Raw genomic sequence first — 19,265 nt, forward strand, 5'->3', positions numbered from 1 at the left:
AGAGGAAAAAACATCACACATTAAGCCAAGTAGCAGACTGAAAATAGGACACTTGGCAATTTAGGACAAAGTTAGTAAGGTTAGGTAATACTATTTAGTTTCTTTTTGAATTCAAAATTTAAAAAAAATTAAATTATACATCATGTGGTGTTAATAATTAGTTACTCCTTTTGAATTTTGAATTTAAACATACTTAACTATTTTTTTTACAAGAGAATTATTTTTGTGTATTTAAAATTATTTCTATTTTACGTTCAATGCCATCTTTCAAGTTTGTCACTCAGAATCATCTAGTTACAATTACCATGGTTATACATAATTTCATCTGACGACATTCTTCTACCGATAAGGAATTCAATTATTATGCTAATGAAGTCATTAGTACAGAGATCGAGGAAGGAGATGGACCTTCTGATATTACTTTAGCAATGCAAGGGAAGTCTTCTACTAATATGGAGGCGTTGTGTGATAGATGTAGAGATGAAATTATTGAGAAATATTATCATTTGTGAGTGACTTTACTTATTATTTCATGGTAGATTATCAATATATAGTAATTTGTGGAATAGACTTCTAATTCATACTGAATGATGTATTTTGATGATTCAAATCATCATGTAACAATAAGTAATATATGCTTTGGTATAACTATATATGTAAAATTAATTTAAATCTTTAATATGTTTGTTTACTTTATGTTTTATATTTTATTTAAATTAAAATAAAAAATAATAAAAGTCTCTTACGATAAATATTTGAGTTCATTTTCTCTTCAAAAGAATTATAAGACCTTGGTACTATCCTTTTTGATAATTTGACACTCAAAAGTACTTTTTAGAAATATTGGCCAAACACAATTTGTTTACCAAATATTGCAAGAAGCACTTCTTAAAAGAATTAGCCAAACACAAACTGTTTTTTCCAAAAAGTACTTTTGAAAAAAGTACTTTTCAAAATAAATAGATTTTGGCGGCTTGGCCAACGGGCTCTTACTTAGTAGGTCATTGGAAATTTATGCGTGCTTAGCACGACCACTTGAAATCTATCAGTGCTCACCATGCCACTTACTATCTATGCTCACAATACGACTTGGAACCTACCATTATTCAGCACGGCCACTGTTGGGGCCAACACACACGCTAGTATAAGCTGCCAATAAGTAATAAATTGATAAGAAAATATCGTTCACACGAAGATTTATGATCAACTATTGTCTAACCTAAACTAGTTACAAGTTATTCATTCAAGTGGTTTTGAGGAAGATGATTATGATTTTTCCTAAACTAAAATTACTACAAAAACTACAAGTAATCAAGAGAACAAGAACGCAAACAAAGCAAACGGATACTTTAGAACAAATTCAATGAGATGGGGATATTCCGGGTTACGAGAATTAAATCTATCCTATTAAGTTTTTCGGTTGATTCAACTACTTGATTTATATTATTTGTTGATTAACATGGTTTATTATGCTCACGAGGTTCTTTCAATGCCTCGCTCGCCTATTCATACGTCTAAAGAGTCAGAGTTAACTAGAATGCATATATATCTTCTGTAATAATAACCAAGTAAGACAACTAGAATATGTCTATCCTAATTGCGAATCTATTCTCCGATGTCCGAATTCAAGAACTTACTATATTCAATCCTATATGCAATCTATAGTTCCCACTTTCGAGTTCAACAACAGATTTATAAAATAGTATTCTACTGTTAGCTATGCAGTAGGATAATTAAGCACAAGATTAAATAAACAAATCAATATGATTAAATCAAGTAATATCAATAACTATCAAACAGCAAAAGTCAAGAACAACCCATAACCCTGGAGCAAGAGGGGTTTTAGCCACTCATCATCATATGAACAATCAAACTATTGTTTTGTATCATAAAAACTACAAATACGAGATTAAGGATGAAAGATGAGATGATTCTGTGCTCGTTTGTGTTTCTTCCCTTCTTGCCTTCAAAATGCGTCCAACCCTTCTTAGACATGTTTGGGGGGGGGGAGGGGAGGGGTATTAATAGGTTAGGGTCGAAGTCTCCAAGTCCAAACTCTACAAGGAAACACTTTTCTCTCGGGCAGGGGGGACCTGGCCAAGGCTTTGGACTAGGGTGTGCTTGTTTTCTCGTGAGGCTAGGTGTGGGGCGAGCTTGACCTCGCCTCTGACTAGGTGAGGCGAGCTCTAGGGCGAGATGGACCTCGCCTCTAGTCAAGTGGGGCGAGGTCTGGGGCCTGGTCCCCTCCTTGCTTTGCGCTGGTTCATCTTTCATGCTCTTTTCTTGTACTTTCAATATTATTTTGTGCAGCTTTCATTCCTCTTCGCATTCAAATGGTCATACACATAAAATCAACTCAATTAAGCTCAAAATTTGCAAAATGTATAATTAAAATACCAAAATATAAGGTAAGAAATGTACTAAAAATATAGAATTATAGCCAAACATCATCACCCCTCACTTAAATGTTTCTCGTCCTTGAGTCAATCGATAATTCATTCTACCCTTGAGCACTCTATACCTTAGCATATTCAAAGCACGCTACACCTATGATCATGGTTGATAATAACAATTAAGCTTCATATGCATTCAACACACACTTCTCATAACTCATGCCATACTTCAAAATATTCAGAATATAGACAACATGTTCATAACAATCCTAGAATCAAAAACCGACTCAATGTCACAATACACTCAAGGCTTGAACACTCAACATCATAGATAACTTTTATAACGTAACCTATCTATCGTGAAACTATTGCCCTAACAATAAAATCAAAGAGAATAAGCAGTCCACACACTCGAATCTCACACTCAAATGGTAACGACCCGACCAGTAGTTTTGAGCTATAGCATGCCGTTCGGCGGTTTGAAAACTTGAGTAGCTCCATTTTATGCATTATCACTTACGCGCGTTGTCGATTTTAATTTTTGAGAAGTTTGAAGTTGATTTAGAAGAATAATTCTCAATTCGGGAGCTTTAAGTTGGAAGAGTTGACGAAGGTTTGACTTTTGATTAAACGACCTCGAAATCAAGATTTGAAGGTTCCTATAGGTTCGTACGGTAATTTTGTACTTGGGCGTATGTTCAAGTTGAGTATCGAGTGGTCCGGAAGCGATTTGACGCTTACTGTAGGAAGTTTGCATTTTGAAGGTTTTGAATTTGCTAAGTTGACTTGGAGTGGGCTATGGTATTATCGGATCTAAGACCTTGGATAGGTTCATTTAGTTGATCGGAACTTGTCTGTGAAGTTTGGTCGTAATTCGAAATGTCTAAGTGTTATTTGTACGCATTCGGCAAAGCATGAAGCTTTGGAAGTTAAAAGAGTTTAAGAAATTGAGTTTGATCTTTAATTCTTGGTTTAGATGTTGTAAATTGCATTCCGAGCCTTTGGACAGATTTACATAGGGTATATAAACTTGTTAGAATGATTGGACGGGGTTCCTCAGACCTCGGGTGAGTTTTGCGGTAGTTTCAGACCACTTTTAGGCCTTTTTGAACTGCTTATAACTGATCAAAGGGGTGTGAATCGCGGTCGCGGAGGTTTGAGACGCGATCGCGAAAAGTAAAGTGCATTTCAGGCCTTGTGAATTGCGATCGCGGAAGGTAGGGTCACGATCGCATAGAAGGAATTTCCGTTGTCACTAGTCTGACTTCGGGAGCTCATATCTTGCAATCTATAAGGAATTGGGAGATGATACAAAAATGAAAGTTGTATCTCTTTGAATATAGTTTCTATAAGATTAAACTGTTTATCATTTGGAATTTTGTAAAAAACATTATGACCATTATACCAAGGGTGTCTGTGAAGAGGAATACACAATTTGTACACCGCGATCACGAGGCTTCTTGGCCGCGATCGCATTAAGAAAATGATACCGGAACATTTATTAACCGCGATTGCAAAGTAGGAGGCCTGACATGTGTATTAAACATCTAATTTTGGGATTTTTCGTTCATTTCTTCACTTTTAAGTTCTTAGTGCACATCTAGGGCGATTTGGGGTGATTCTTGAAGACCAATTTTGCCATGTATCATAAGGTAAGTTATTCCTACTTGTTTTGAATTAAATAAATGGATTAATAATGGATTTAAACATAAAAATTAATGAAATTATGGAATTTTAGAAGAAAACCTAGAAATTATATTTTTGAGTGTTGACCACGAAATTGGATATGAAATTGGGAAAAAAATCATATACTTGTGTTCGTGGTGATATGAGTAATATTTATCTTCAAAAAGTTTTGGAATTCGGGCGCATGAGCCTAGGGGTTGACTTTGTTGACTTTTTGTGTGGAGTTGAGAATTATTTCTAATTGTTAAATTATGAGCCTTTGAGTATATTTTGATTGGTTCGCACGTTATTTGATCAGTTTCGGATCGTTTGACATTGGTTGGAGGTGTTAGAGAGGCGTCAAAGCCGGTTATCAAATTTTAGAGCGAGGTAAGTCTTTTGTCTAACCTTGTAAGAATGAATTTACCCCCGTAGGTGCTATATTTGTTACGTGCTATGTGTTATGGAAGCTACACACGTACGAGGTAATGAATGTCTGTGCATATGCTAGATTCTTGATCATGTTTGGGTAGACTTAGACTCATACCATTTTTTAACTGTATTCTTGAGTTATCCTTGCCTGTTAAATGCCTTAATTTACATTTTAGCTTGAGGCTAAACTTGCATTAAGTATTAGACTTACTATTTTGGATATTCGACGAGCTACTTAATTAGTCGTGGATATTATACTTCCTTTTACGAATTTTTTCTACGTTGTGTGTATCCGTCCGAAAGTTTTCTTAAATTTCATAACTCACAAGTATATTCATGAGTGGGGCCAGTGACCCATCAAAGTTTCATATTCTTATGGGATCGGGCTGAAAGTCTCAGCAGTACTCTTATTGGATTGGGCCGTTCACCTCAACAGTATCATGAACATATTCTAATGGGATCAGGCCATATGCCTTGACAGTATTATGAGATGCATCTATGGATCGGGTTATATGACCTCGGTAGTGTATACTATTTTTATGGTATCGGGTCGTACGCCATGACATGGTATTATACTATCACTCTTATGGGATTGGGTCGTTCGCCTCGGCAGAATCGTGCATAATGTTCGATAAGGAGTCAACGTATCTATGAATTTTATCTGACCTGAAATGTGATAGTTAGTGGTTATTGCCCTGACATACATTCCATTCGCGGTAGTATTCTGGAGTCGAGAATTTTGTGTTTACTCTTCTGTTGAGGATCGTGTTATGTACATATATCTATTTTTACTCTTTTACTTGCCATTCTTCATACCTGTCTACCTTTATTGTACCACTAGTAAGTGTCGATATCGACCTCTCGTCGAGGATAGGCTAGATACTTACTAGGTACGCATTGATTTACGTACTCATACTACACTTATGCACTAATTGTGCAGGTACTGAGACAAGTATATTTGGTGGTCATCTTGGCGCATATGCACAACCGCTGAGGAGACTTTGTGGTGAGCTGCACTCCATGTTACAATCCGCAGCATACAGAGTCCCTGTCTTATTCATTTAGTATATACTATCTATTTTATGTTCCAGAAAGATGTTTTAGTAGTATTGTACTTCCTACTAGATGCTCATGCACTTGTGACATCGAGTTTTAGGGATTTAGATTCTTGTTCTTGGCAGTATTCTTTATGTATATTGGTTTATATTTGACCATGTTTGAACCGTTAAATTAATATCTGTCACGACCCTAACCCCGAACCCGGTCGTGATGGCGTCTCTCGTGAAGACAAGGCCAGCTAGTTTAATCCAATTCATCTTTTAAAGCAGTTAAACAACACAAAATAGTCTAAACATGATTTAATAATTCTTAGTAGCGGAAATATCAAGAATAATGCGGAAATCCAACCTAACACAGCCCTAACCGGGGTGTCACAAGTCAAGAGCATCTACGAATCACAGTACAGTTTGCTAAAGTCATAAACTAATACAAGTGTTTGTAGGAAACAGAAATGATGGAAGAATAGAGACACTGGGCTGCGGACGCCAACAGCTACCTCGTAATCTCCGAAAAAACCCGCCTGGAACTAGAGGAAATCAACACTCCGGAGCGGAACCAGCTACGCCTGAATCTGCACACAGGGTGCAGGGAGTAAAGTGAGTACTCCAACACAGTGAGTAATGAATATAAATAATGACTGAAAGCAAGAAAACACGTAAAGCATATGGCAGTCTATAATGAAGCAATAAAATCATTTATAATCAGGAAAACCAGTAAGAATCAGGAAAAATGCTCTTTAAACCAGTAAACAGGTAGTGGACAGTTATTTATGATAAAGTAAACAAATAAAAGTTTGCCCCTCGGGCACAGTAACACCATATCTGCCCCTCGGGCAACATCTCACAACAGTAACATCCCCTCGGGCTCAATCTCACATTACACTGGGTACCCGCGCTTACTGGGGTGTGCAGACTCCTGGAGGCCCCCCTTACGGCCCAAGCGCAATAACAAGCCATCTCGTGGAATCAAATCTAGGCCCTCGGCCTCATGTCAATCAAGCCACCTCGTGGCGTACATATCTCAGGCTCTCGGCCTCCAATCAGTATCAGTATCTCCTCACAATATAGGCCCTCGGCCTTACTCAGTCAAAAATCATCACAAGCCCCTCGGGCAATAGTAAAACAGTGTTTCTCAGCCCAAACATCATTTAAAATATCATTTAAATCTCAAAATCTGAGTAAAACGGCTGAGTAGTAAAATAGTGGAATTTAATATGACCGAGTTCAACTAATAAGTCAAAACAGTGAGGAAATATCAAATAAAAACCCCGAAAGGGTTCAAATAGTTGGCACGAAGCCCAAATATGGCAATCAACCCAATAAACGATGATAACAAATAGTTTTATATCAAATACACGGTAAAATCATCAATCGGGACGGACCAAGTCCAAATCCCTAATAGTACACGACCCCACACTCGCCATTGAGCGTGTGCCTCACCTCAATATAGTACTACGATGCACAATCCGAGGTTTCAAACCCTCAGAATATCATTTACAAGCATTACTCACCTCGAACCGGCTAAATCCCTAGCTCGCGACGCCTTTGCCCTTCGAATTGGCCTCCACGTGCGTCGAATCTATCCAAAATCAGAACGAATACGTCACAATATGCTAAGGGAAAAAGACCCAAGCGAAAACAATCGAAAAATACTAAAAATCCTGAAATTAGCAAAACCCGAGCCCCGGGCCCACTTCTCAAAACTCAGAAATTTTTACACCAATAGGTTGCTTATCTCCCCACGAGTTCATACATACCAAAAACATCAAAATCCGTCCACAAATGACCCTTCAAATCCCAAATCAAAAATCCAAAATTCCAAGCCCTAGTTCTTCCATTTTTAGCTTAGATTTCACAATAGAATCGAGTTTTGGGCCCAAAATTCTTACCTCCAAACGTTTCCCCTTGAATCCCTCTTTAATCTCCTTCAAAAAGCTCCCAAAATGACCAGCTATGGAGGAAATGAGCCTCAAAATCGCGGATGAAACGAATTAAAAACAAACATTCTGCCCAGGCCTTTTCCGCATCTGCGGCACAAATCCCGCTTCTGCGGTACCACTTTTGCGGTTAACACTCCGCTTCTGCGGATATCACTAAAGCCGGCCACTGCCGCATCTGCGATTCTGCTTCCGCATTTGCGGTTCCGCAGATGTGGCCCCCACAACCGCATTTGCGGTTTCTGCCAATCCCCTCCATAACCGCTTCTGCGGCTTCTCCCTCGCACATGCGGCGTCGTACCTGCGGTGACCAAACCACATGTGCGAAAATATTAGAAGCAGCAACTTCAGCAGCTGCAACACAATCTAATTTTCTCCTTTAACCACCCGAAATCACCCCGAGGCCCCCGGGACCTCAACCAAAGGCACAAACATAACCCAATACCTTATTCAAACTTGCTCTAATCGTCAAAACACCTCAAACAACATCAAATTACCCAAAACACATCGGATTCAAGCCTAAGTTTCTAAAAACCTTCCGAAATACGCTTTCGATCAAAAACCCAACCAAAACACGTCCGAATGACCTGAAATTTTGCACACACATCCCAAATGACACAACGAATCTACTGCAACTCCTCGGAATTCCATTCCGACCCCTGGATCAAAATCTCGCCTATCAACTGGAAATTGCCAAAATATCAACTTCGCTAATTCAAGCCTAATTCTACTCCGGACCTCCAAAACCCATTCCGATCACACTCCTAAGTCATAAATCACCTCCCGAAGCTAACTGAACCATTGGAACTCACATCCGAGCCCTCTAACATATAAGTCAACATTCGGTTGACTTTTCCAACTTAAGCCTTCCTAAAAGAGACTAAGTGTCTCAAACTTCACCAAAACCGATCTGGATTCAATCCAACCAACCTGATACCTCAAAACACGGATGAACAAAGCAATAAGAAGCAGAAATGGGGGAAATGGAGCGGTAATTCATGAGACGACCGGCCGGGTTGTCACATCCTCCCCAACTTAAATAAACGTTTGTCCTCGAACGAGTCAAGAAACATACCTGAAGCCTCAAACAGGTGAGGATATCTGCTCTGCATCTCCCGCTCGGTCTCCCAGGTGGCCTCCTCCACGGGCCGACCTTTCCACTGCACCTTCACCGAGGCTATATCTTTTGATCTCAACTTTCGAACCTGACGCTCCAGAATAGCTGCTGGCTCACATCATAAGTCAAATCACCCTCCAACTGAACCGTGCTGAAATCCAGAACATGAGACGGATACATACTTACGGAGCATAGAAACATGGAAAATCGGATGCACACTCGACAAGCTGGGTGGCAAAGCAAGCTCATAAGCCACCTCCCCAATCCTCCATAGTACCTCAAAAGGCCCAATAAACCGCGGACTCAACTTCCCTTTCTTTCCAAATCTCATAGCACCTTTTGTGGGCGAGACCTCCAACAGAACCTTCTCACCGACCATGAAGGACACATCTCTAACCTTCCTATCAGCATAACTCTTTTGTCTCAATTGCGCTGTACGAAGTCTCTCCTGAATTACCTTCACTTTATCTAAGGCAGCCTGAACCAAATCTGTCCCTAATAGCCTAGCCTCACCGGGCTCAAACCAACCAACTGGAGATCTACACCGCCTCCTGTACAAAGCCTCATATGGAGCCAGCTGGATACTCGACTGATAGCTGTTGTTGTAAGCAAACTCTGCAAGCGGTAGAAACTGATCCCATGACCCTCCGAAATCAATAACACAAGCGCGTAGCATATCCTCTAATATCTGAATAGTGCGCTCGAACTGCCCGTCCGTCTGAGGGTGAAAAGCTGTGCTCAACTGTACCTGAGTACCCAACTCTCGCTGAACTGACTTCCAGAACTGGGAAGTAAACTGAGTGCCCCGATCTGAAATGATGGAAACGGGGACACCATGCAACTGAACAATCTCCCGAATATATATCTCTGCCAACCGCTCTGAAGAATAAGTAGTACAAATAGGAATGAAGTGCGCGGACTTGGTCAGCCTATCCACAATCACCCATATAGCATCAAGCTTCTTCAAAGTACGAGGGAGTCCAACTACAAAATCCATAGTGATCCGTTCCCACTTCCACTCAGGAATATCCATCCTCTGAAGCAAGCCACCTGGTCTCTGATGCTCATATTTCACCTGCTGACAATTGAGACACCGAGCTACAAAACCCACAATATCCTTCTTCATTCTCCGCCACCAGTAATGCTGTCTAAGATCCTGATACATCTTTGCGGTCCTGGATGAATAGAATACCGCGAGCTATGGGCCTCCTCCAGAATCAACTCCCGAAGCCCATCTACATTGGGCACACAAATCCGGCCCTGCATCCTCAATACTCCATCATCTCCAATAGACACATCTCTGGCATCATCATGCTGAACCCTGTCCCTAAGGACGAGCAAATGTGGATCATCATACTGGCGCTCTCTGATGCGCTTATATAGGGAAGATCGAGAAACCACACAAGCCAATACCCGACTGGGCTCCGAAATATCCAACCTCACGAACCGATTGGCCAAAGCCTGAACATCAACCGCAAGAGGTCTCTCCCCAACTGGAAGATACGCCAAACTCCCCATACTTACTGCCATTCGGCTCAAAGCATCGACCACCACATTGGCCTTTCCCGGATGATACAATATAGTGTTGTCATAATCCTTAAGTAACTCCAACCATCTCCGCTGCCTCAAATTAAGATCCTTTTGCTTGAACAAATGCTGAAGACTGCGATGATCAGTGAATACCTCACAAGATACGCCATACAAGTAATGCCTCCAAATCTTCAACGCGTGAACTATGGCAGCCAACTCCAAATCATGAACGGGGTAGTTCTTCTTATGGGGCTTCAACTGACGAGAAGCATAAGCAATAACTCTACCCTCCTGCATCAACACACAACTAATTCCTACTCTCGAAGCATCACAATACATGGTATATGAACCTGAAGCTGATGGCAAAACCAACACTGGAGCTGTGGTCAAAGCTGTCTTGAGCTTCTGAAAGCTCTCCTCACACTCATCCGACCATACAAATGAAGCACCCTTCTGAGTCAACTTGGTCAAGGGCGATGCGATAGATGAGAATCCCTGAACAAACCGGCAATAATAGCCTGCCAAACCAAGAAATCTTCGAATCTCTGTGGCTGAGGACGGTCTGGGCCAACTCTGCACCGCCTCTATCTTCTTTGGATCAACCTGAATACCCTCACTGGACACCACGTGTCCCAAGAACGCCACTGAACTGAGCCAAAACTCACACTTGGAGAACTTTGCATAAAGCTTCTCCTCCCTCAATCTCTGAAACACAACCCTCAAATGCTCCGCGTGCTCCTCCTGACTACGCGAATATACCAGGATATCATCAATGAAAACTATAACAAATGAACCAAGATAAGGCCGGAACACGCTGTTCATCAGATGCATGAACGCTGCTGGGGCATTGGTTAGCCTAAAAGACATAACCAGGAACTCATAGTGACCATATCTGGTCCTGAAGGCCGTCTTAAGAATATCTGAATCCCTGATCTTCAACTGGTGATAACCCGAACGGACGCCTTTGCCCTTCAAAGTGACCATGCACAATTTGGGGTTTCAAACCCTCAGAACATCATTTACAAGCATTACTCACCTCGAACCGGCTAAATCCCTAGCTCGTGACGCCTTTGCCCTTCAAATTGGCCTCCACGTGCATCGAATCTATCCAAAATCAGAACGAATACGTCACCATATGCCAAGGGAACAAGACCCAAGCGAAAACAATCAAAAAATACTAAAAATCCCGAAATTAGCAAAACTCGAGCCCCGGGCCCACTTCTCAAAACTTAGAAATTTTTACACCAATAGGTTCCTTATCTCCCCACGAGTTCATACATACTAAAAACATCAAAATCCGTCCACAAATGACCCTTCAAATCCCAAATCAAAAATCCAAAATTCCAAGCCCTAGTTCTTCCATTTTTAGCTTAAGTTTCCATGATTTTCTAGGTAGATTTCACAATAGAATCGAGTTTTAGGTCCGAAATTCTTACCTCCAAACGTTTCCCCTTGAATCCCTCTTTAATCTCCTTCAAAAAGCTCCCAAAATGACCAACTATGGAGGAAATGAGCCCCAAAATCGCAGATGAAACGAATTAAAAACAAACATTCTGCCCAGGCCTTTTCCGCATCTGTGGCACAAATCCCGCTTCTGCGGTACCGCTTTTACGGTTAACACTCCGCTTCTGCGGAAATCACTAAAGCCGGCCACTGCCGCATCTGCGATCCTTCTTCCGCATTTGCGGTTCTGCAGATGCGGCCCCTACAACCGGATTTGCGGTTTCTACCAATCCCCTCCATAATCGCTTCTGCAGCTTCTCCCTCGCACATGCGACGCTGCACCTGCGGTGACCAAACCGCAGGTGCGAAAATATCAGAAGCAGCAACTTCAGCAGCTGCAACACAATCCAATTTTCTCCGTTAACCACCCGAAATCACCCCGAGGCCCCCGGGACCTCAACCAAAGGCACAAACATAACCCAATACCTTATTAAAACTTGCTCCAATCGTCAAAACACCTCAAACAACATCAAATTACCCAAAACACATCGGATTCAAGCCTAAGTTTCTAAAAACCTTCCGAAATACGCTTTTGATCAAAAATCCAACCAAAACACGTCCGAATGACCTGAAATTTTGCACACACATCCCAAATGACACAACTAAGCTACTGCAGCTCTCAGAATTCCATTCCGACCCCTGGATAAAAATCTCGCCTATCAACCGGAAATTACCAAAATATCAACTTCGCCAATTCAAGCCTAATTCTACTCTGGACCTCCAAAACCCATTCCGATCACACTCCTAAGTCATAAATCACCTCCCGAAGCTAACGGAACCATCGAAACTCACATCCGAGTCCTATAACACATAAGTCAACATCCGGTTGACTTTTCCAACTTAAGCATTCCTAAAAGAGACTAAGTGTCTCAAACTTCACCAAAACCGATCCGGATTCAATCCAACCAATCCGATACCTCAAAACATGGATGAACAAAGCAATAAGAAGCAGAAATGGGGGAAACGGAGCGGTAATTCATGAGACGACCGGCCGGGTCGTCACAATATCATTATTTTATTATGAAAATGGATGATTCCAGTTATTTATTTCATCATGTGATTCGAGATACGCTTGAATTATCTATCAGATGGTTGATTTAATTATTGGCTTGCATAACGTCAACATTGGGTGCCATCACGACCTATGGTGACCGTGACACAAATATAATTTAAGGAATCACACATATGAAGAAAATCGCACACCTTTACAAAAAAGTCACATGCCTGGAAATAGTATGATAGTTTGCCCATTATGTAGACCACTACTTATATAGGCCCTCTCAGTCTAAACAATTAGGACCTTTTCATGATTGTAATGTGGGCTAAGGGATATGTAGAAAATATTTAGAAATAGTGGCTAACCCTCCTAAGCACTTTAACACATCACATAATTAACTTTAAGCGCATTTTCTTTAACCAAGCTTCAATTCACAAACATGATCACCTTTAAAAATGTTCCCTCTTTCTTTAAGCACTATTTTAATTCACACTAGAAAAGACAATATCTAATTATTTCTATATTTTCTTTCATGCAGATGTTTCTTGTCTTTTTTTATCCTTTCAACTATTATTATCATAATTTTATTATACTTTGCAATTCCCACTAGTAGTGTATTTCTTACGATACAAGTTCACCTTTCTTCCTTTTATTGGTTCCACTCAAAAGCCACCCAAGTTCCCTCCTTACTTTTTTCTAGCGCTCATGTTATAATTAAAGTGCTTTAAGAGGTAAAAGGATCAAAACAATGTCAATTAAGAATAAAAAGGGTACAGGCTTTAATGTGGGTGCCAAACAAAAGTCTGTAGCCTCAAAAGAGTTAACTGGGATAATTTTATTTGTGATAAGCATTAAGCCCAAAAAGATCAAAGAAAGCCTAAAATTATTTTTCAAAACGAGCAAAACCTAAAATTTTGCTTCAACTCAAATGCCGGGTAAGTTCTAGACTCAAATGCAATAACATGGACTACACAAAATCTCACCACACATGACACATGACTTACTAAGGACATCTCATTTCTGCTCTCTAATCAAAGCAAGTATTCATGGAGCCAAGAAATATTAAGCCTTGAGCACAGAGTGAACATAAGTCACGAAAACAAGACATAGGCATCATAAAACATGATATCCAATTCATAAAGGCATCATGAACAACTTTAAAACATAAGGAAAATGCTACACATGTAAAATACTAAATATGCTACTATCAAACAAGTCAAAGACGCCTAGGAATCTCATTATTCTTCATCCTTTCATTTCTTCAATTATAATCTACTCTAAAAAAGAAAGAGAATTACCCTGTTTAACCTACATCCATGAAAAAGAATCGAGGGACAAATAAAATTTGGCAATGATTCTTGTCGAGCTAGAGAGCTCCATGAATTGTTGTGTTGGTGGGTAATTATGAGTTCGTACGTGTTTCTTTCTTCATTGCAGCATTGAGAAGGTCTAGAATAGGGTGTTATTTATCGTCAGGTATACTAACGGTACCAGGTTTAGTAAGGAGCAACTTTTGTGGTGGGAAAATATTGCTATGAGCGTATCAGCGATGATATATATCGTGTGGTTACATCTTGGGAGTGTCCTGATGGTTTGATACATCTTGTTGATATTGATACAATAATTTGGCAGCTTGAGAACTACTCATAGCACGTTCGATCACGAACGTTCGTTTAAGTGAGGGAGAATGTACCCGATCGATCATTTTGAGCTTTATCATTTTTATGAGGTTTGAGACTTTAAGTAGCTTCATATGATATTTTATGACTTGCGTCCATAGTTGGTTTTTATTTTTGAGAGGTTCGGAGTTGATTTGGAAAGTAATTCTAAATTTAGAAGCTTTAAGTTGGAAGAGTTGACCAGGGTTTGACTTTTGAGTAAACAACCTCCAAAATTAGAATTTGATGGTTTCAATATGTTCTTATGGTGATTTTGGACTTGGGCTATGTTTAGATTTAAATTTGGACGTTCCTAGATGGTTTTGACCCTATTTGCCGAAAGTTGACAATTTGAAGAATTAGAGAGTTCATAGGTTGGACCTGTAATGACCCAACCAATAGTTTTGCTTTCTAGATCCCTGTTCCCCTAATTAAGACCCCTCATATGTGATTTTACTATTTTATGACTTGCAGGGATGGTTGGTTTGGGTTTGGAAGGGTTCGAGTTGAAATCAGAACACTTGGTTCCTTAATAGTGGCCTAAGATGGCCAAGTTTGACTTTTGTCAATATTTTGAGCAAACGACCTTGGAACCATGGTTTGATGGTTCCAATAGGTTCTTATGATGATTTTAGACTTGGGCGTGTACTCGGATCGAGTTTCAGGTGATCCGGGAGCGTTTCAGTGCCTAATATTGAAAGTTGGCGCATTGAAGGTTTTGAAGTTCATTAAATTTGGTTTGAAGTAGACTTTGGTGTTATTGAGGTCCATTTGGGATTCCTAGCCTGGGTATGATAATTTATGACTTGTACGAAAAATTTGGTGTCATTTCGAGTAGTCTACGTCTGATCGACGTTTTCGGAGCTAGTTGAAAAGTTTGAAGTTCATAAGTTGATTCAATTTTGTTTTGGGGTGTGATTCTTAGTTTCAATATTGTTTTACGTGTTCCGAGGGTTTGATTAGGTTCATATTATATTTATGGACTTGGTTGTGCACTTGGACAGGGTCCCGGGTGGCTCGGGGGTGTGTTACTGCCTGGAGCTAAGTCAAAAAATGCAGAATTTCTGTTTTGGTTTCCTTATTCGCGAATACGGAGAAGGAGTCCCATTCGCGGAGAAGGAATTAGGGGACTAGGCATTTACTCTTCGCGTTTGCGATAAACAGGCCGCGTTCGCGAAGGCTTGGGACCTGTGGCCTTCGCGTTCGCGTGAGTAGGTTCGCGTTTCACGTAGAGAAAAGGGGCCTGGGAGGGGTCAGCATCCATTACCCTTCGCGCTTGTGAAGGTATCATCGCATTCACGATGCTCAAGAGGGGAAAGCCTTCGTGATTACGAGACTGTCCTCGCGTTCGCGATAAAGGTTTCTACGCCTGAGACGCTTTGCCTTCGCGATCGCGAGGCTTCTTCCGCGATCGCGAAGAAGGATCACTGGGCAGTACCTTGATTAAAAATTGAGACTCTGGCTTATTTTTTCATTTCTCTCAACTTATGGCCGATTTTAGAGCTCTTTGGAGAGGTTTTTTAATCTAGCACATTGAGGTAAGTAATCTCTACATAATGTGAGTTTAATACATGGATTATGGGTAGATTCTAACATGTAACATATGAAAATTTTAGGATTTTGTTGGAAAACCTAGGTTTTGATAAAAAACGGGATTGGACCACGAAAATGATGATGGAATTGAGTAGAAATTACATATTTGTGTTCGTGAGATTTTGGGTAATCACAAAAATTTCCAGAATTCGGACATGTGGGTCCGAAGGTGAAGTTTAGGAACCTTCCAATTTGGGTTGGGTAATTACTCTAATAGTGAAATTATAAACTTTTGAGTATATATTGATTAGTTTGTACAATATTTGGCTAGTTTCGGATTGCGTGGCACCTATTTGAGGCTTTAGTGTGAGTTGTGGACCGGAAAGAGGACTTGGAAACGAGGTAAGTCTCTTACCTAACCTTGTAAGAGGGAATTATCCTCGTAGGTGTTTTAAATGGTTATATGCTAATAATTATGGCTGCTACGTACACACGATGTGACGAAAGTCCATACGTTATTAAAATCATGCTTATGTCCGGGTAGATTTAGGAATTTACCATGTATTACTTGTATTATTTGCACCCAACTTGTTATTTTGAATTACCTAAATTTATAATTAAAATGGGATAAAGGATTATAAAAGACTGAGCTTCATTACTTCGAGTTCAGCCGGAATACTTGATTGTTAGCTGAATTTATGCCTTCTTTGAGTATTATTCCTATGTAGTAGTCGTCGATCGGAGTTTATAGAGTATTCCTTATTCATGTGGATCGGGCCGAATGCTTTAGCAGTATATTAGATGCATCTATGGTTTGTGCCGGTCGGCCCTCGAAAATGTACACAATATTCCGGATTAGGCCGTATGACCTTGGCATAAATCGTGCGTGATATTGCTTGGAGTTTGATTATACTTGATATTTCTTTTCTTGATTTGAGACTTGAAAATTGCCTAGTGTCTCTTATGTGTTTAAGACTTGGCATGCGACAATTGGAGACTTTAAATTGGTATTATGTTTAAGAATCATTATTTACTGCTTCTTATTTCACTTTTATTGTTGTATTTCATGCCTACTTATCATTTTTATATTTTAATTATTGACCTTTAGAAAGTGTCGATGTCGACCCCTCGTTACTACTTCTGCAAGGTTAGATTAGATACTTACTGGATACATATTGTTTATGTACTCACGCTACACTTCTGCACTAATTGTGCAAGATCTGAGGCAGGTGCATCTTAGTGGTAAGCTGCTTTCTGTGCCCTGTTCTGCAGCACTCAGAGTCTCTTCCTTGTTGTATTTTTTTTGTCTCTCTTACTCCAGACAAAAGTATAGGAGGTTTTGTATATTCTACTAGCTTGATCGTGCACTTGTGATACCGGATTTTGGGAGATTCTAGTGAACATTCATGGTTTTGAATACTAAATTCACTACTTCACTCTTATGGTTTTGATTTCCGAGGACATGGCTCTTGATAGGAACGTGTGGAGGTCGAGCATTAGGGTTGTAGGCTAGGGGGTAGTTCATAGTTTTTCCCTCTTTGTACCAGGTAGTCTGATAGAGTTTTGCCTAGTCTGGTAGCGGTCTATGTTGTGTTCACACTATTTTATTGTTTTGCATAGGATTGTATTATTGCACTCCCTTTCACTTATTTGGTGTATTTTAAGATATTATTATTGCTTCTCTTGCTTCTTTTGTTGTTACAGATCTCTTCTTGCGTTTCTTTTCTGATATTATTATCTCTTCTGTTGAGCCGAGGGTCTCCCGGAAACAGCCTCTCTACCCTTCCGGGGTAGGGGTAATGTCACGACTCGGATTTCTCACCCTCGGGAGTCGTGATGGCGCCTACTAGTGAAAGCTAGGCAAGCCAACCATTTGCATTATTTACCTTTTTCCCCTTTTAATCCTTTAACAATTAAGAACCTACATCATATAAACAACGGAATTTAATAAGCGGAAGACTGAAATGTAATATTTTAATAATGATACCAATACCAATCCATAACATAAACTAACCAGAACTGGTGTCACAATTTCACAGACTGTCTAGGAATACTACAAATAAGGGTCCGAAAGATAAATACAACGCTGTCTCTGAAATACATAAAAGAAACAAAGAGAAACGATAGAAGGAGACGCCAAGGCCTGCAGACGCCTGCAGGACTACCTCGAGTCTCCAAATGGACTGAAGGTAGCAACCCAAAGCTAAGGTCCGTATGCTCCAGTACCGGGATCTGCATAAAAGAGTGCAGAGTGTAGTATCAGCACAACCGACCCCATGTGCTGATAAGTGCCTAGCCTAATCTCGGCGAAGTAGTGACGAAGCTAGGACCAGACTACCAAATAAACATGTGCAGTTAAATCATGTATAGTGGAAAATAAAGGATATTTTTTTACAATTAAAGATAGGAAGGGGGAAACATGCTGCGAGGAACAACTAGGATCAACAGGAAATCAACAGTTAAATGTAAAGAAACCATAACTCAGTTATCAATATAAATCAGGAGATCAAAGACAAGTGCACGGCATCACCCTTCGTGCGTTAACACTCTCTCACAAATAACATACACGACGTCACCCTTCATGCTTTAACACTCTCTCACAAATATCATGCACGGCATCACCCTTCGTGCTTTGCACTCTTCCTCACCCAGGCAATAATCACAAGGTAATAAGGGCCAGGGAATTAATAAAATCACAATAAAATCAAGTAACAACAGAAAATCAGTAAATAAGCATAAAGAACACCATAGCTCAATTATCAGCAAGAATCAGGAAAATCAAGGACAAGTGCACGGCATCACCTTTCGTGCTTTTACTCTCGTCCTCACCATAAGAATCAATATAATCGGCACAGCATCACCCTTCGTGCATTTACCTCACATAATCATGGTATGGAATGATCCTTCGTGCATTATCACTCATATAAAGGCACGGAATTGTACATTGTGCGGCATGACATCACCCTTCGTGCTTTAACACTCTCTCACAAATATCATGCACGACATCACCCTTCGTGCTTTACACTCTTCCTCACCCAAACAACAATCACAAAGCAATATGGGCAAGGGAATCAATAGAGTCACAATAAAATCCCGGCAAGGGAACAATAGTACGACAATCATATCCCAACAAGGGAAACAATATCAAAAGCAATGACATCCCGTCAAGGGTGATAACATTAAAAGCAACAACATCCCGGCAAGGGAGACAATATCATAATCCTCTTCTCTTTTCCACATTTACTTCACAACTCAATTCACAACTTGAGACAATGCTCTATAACGTTTGATTGCCAATAATACTTCACAAGCCTCGTTCTACAATAGAAATCATCACATAAGGCATGAACAATACAAAACGGAGTCACATTAATCATTGTATAGGACTCACAGGCATGCTTGACACCAACGTATAGATACTCGTCACCATGCCTATACGTCG

Source organism: Nicotiana attenuata, chromosome 6 (assembly GCF_001879085.1).
Source record: "Nicotiana attenuata strain UT chromosome 6, NIATTr2, whole genome shotgun sequence".
NCBI classification, from domain to species: Eukaryota; Viridiplantae; Streptophyta; class Magnoliopsida; order Solanales; family Solanaceae; genus Nicotiana; species Nicotiana attenuata.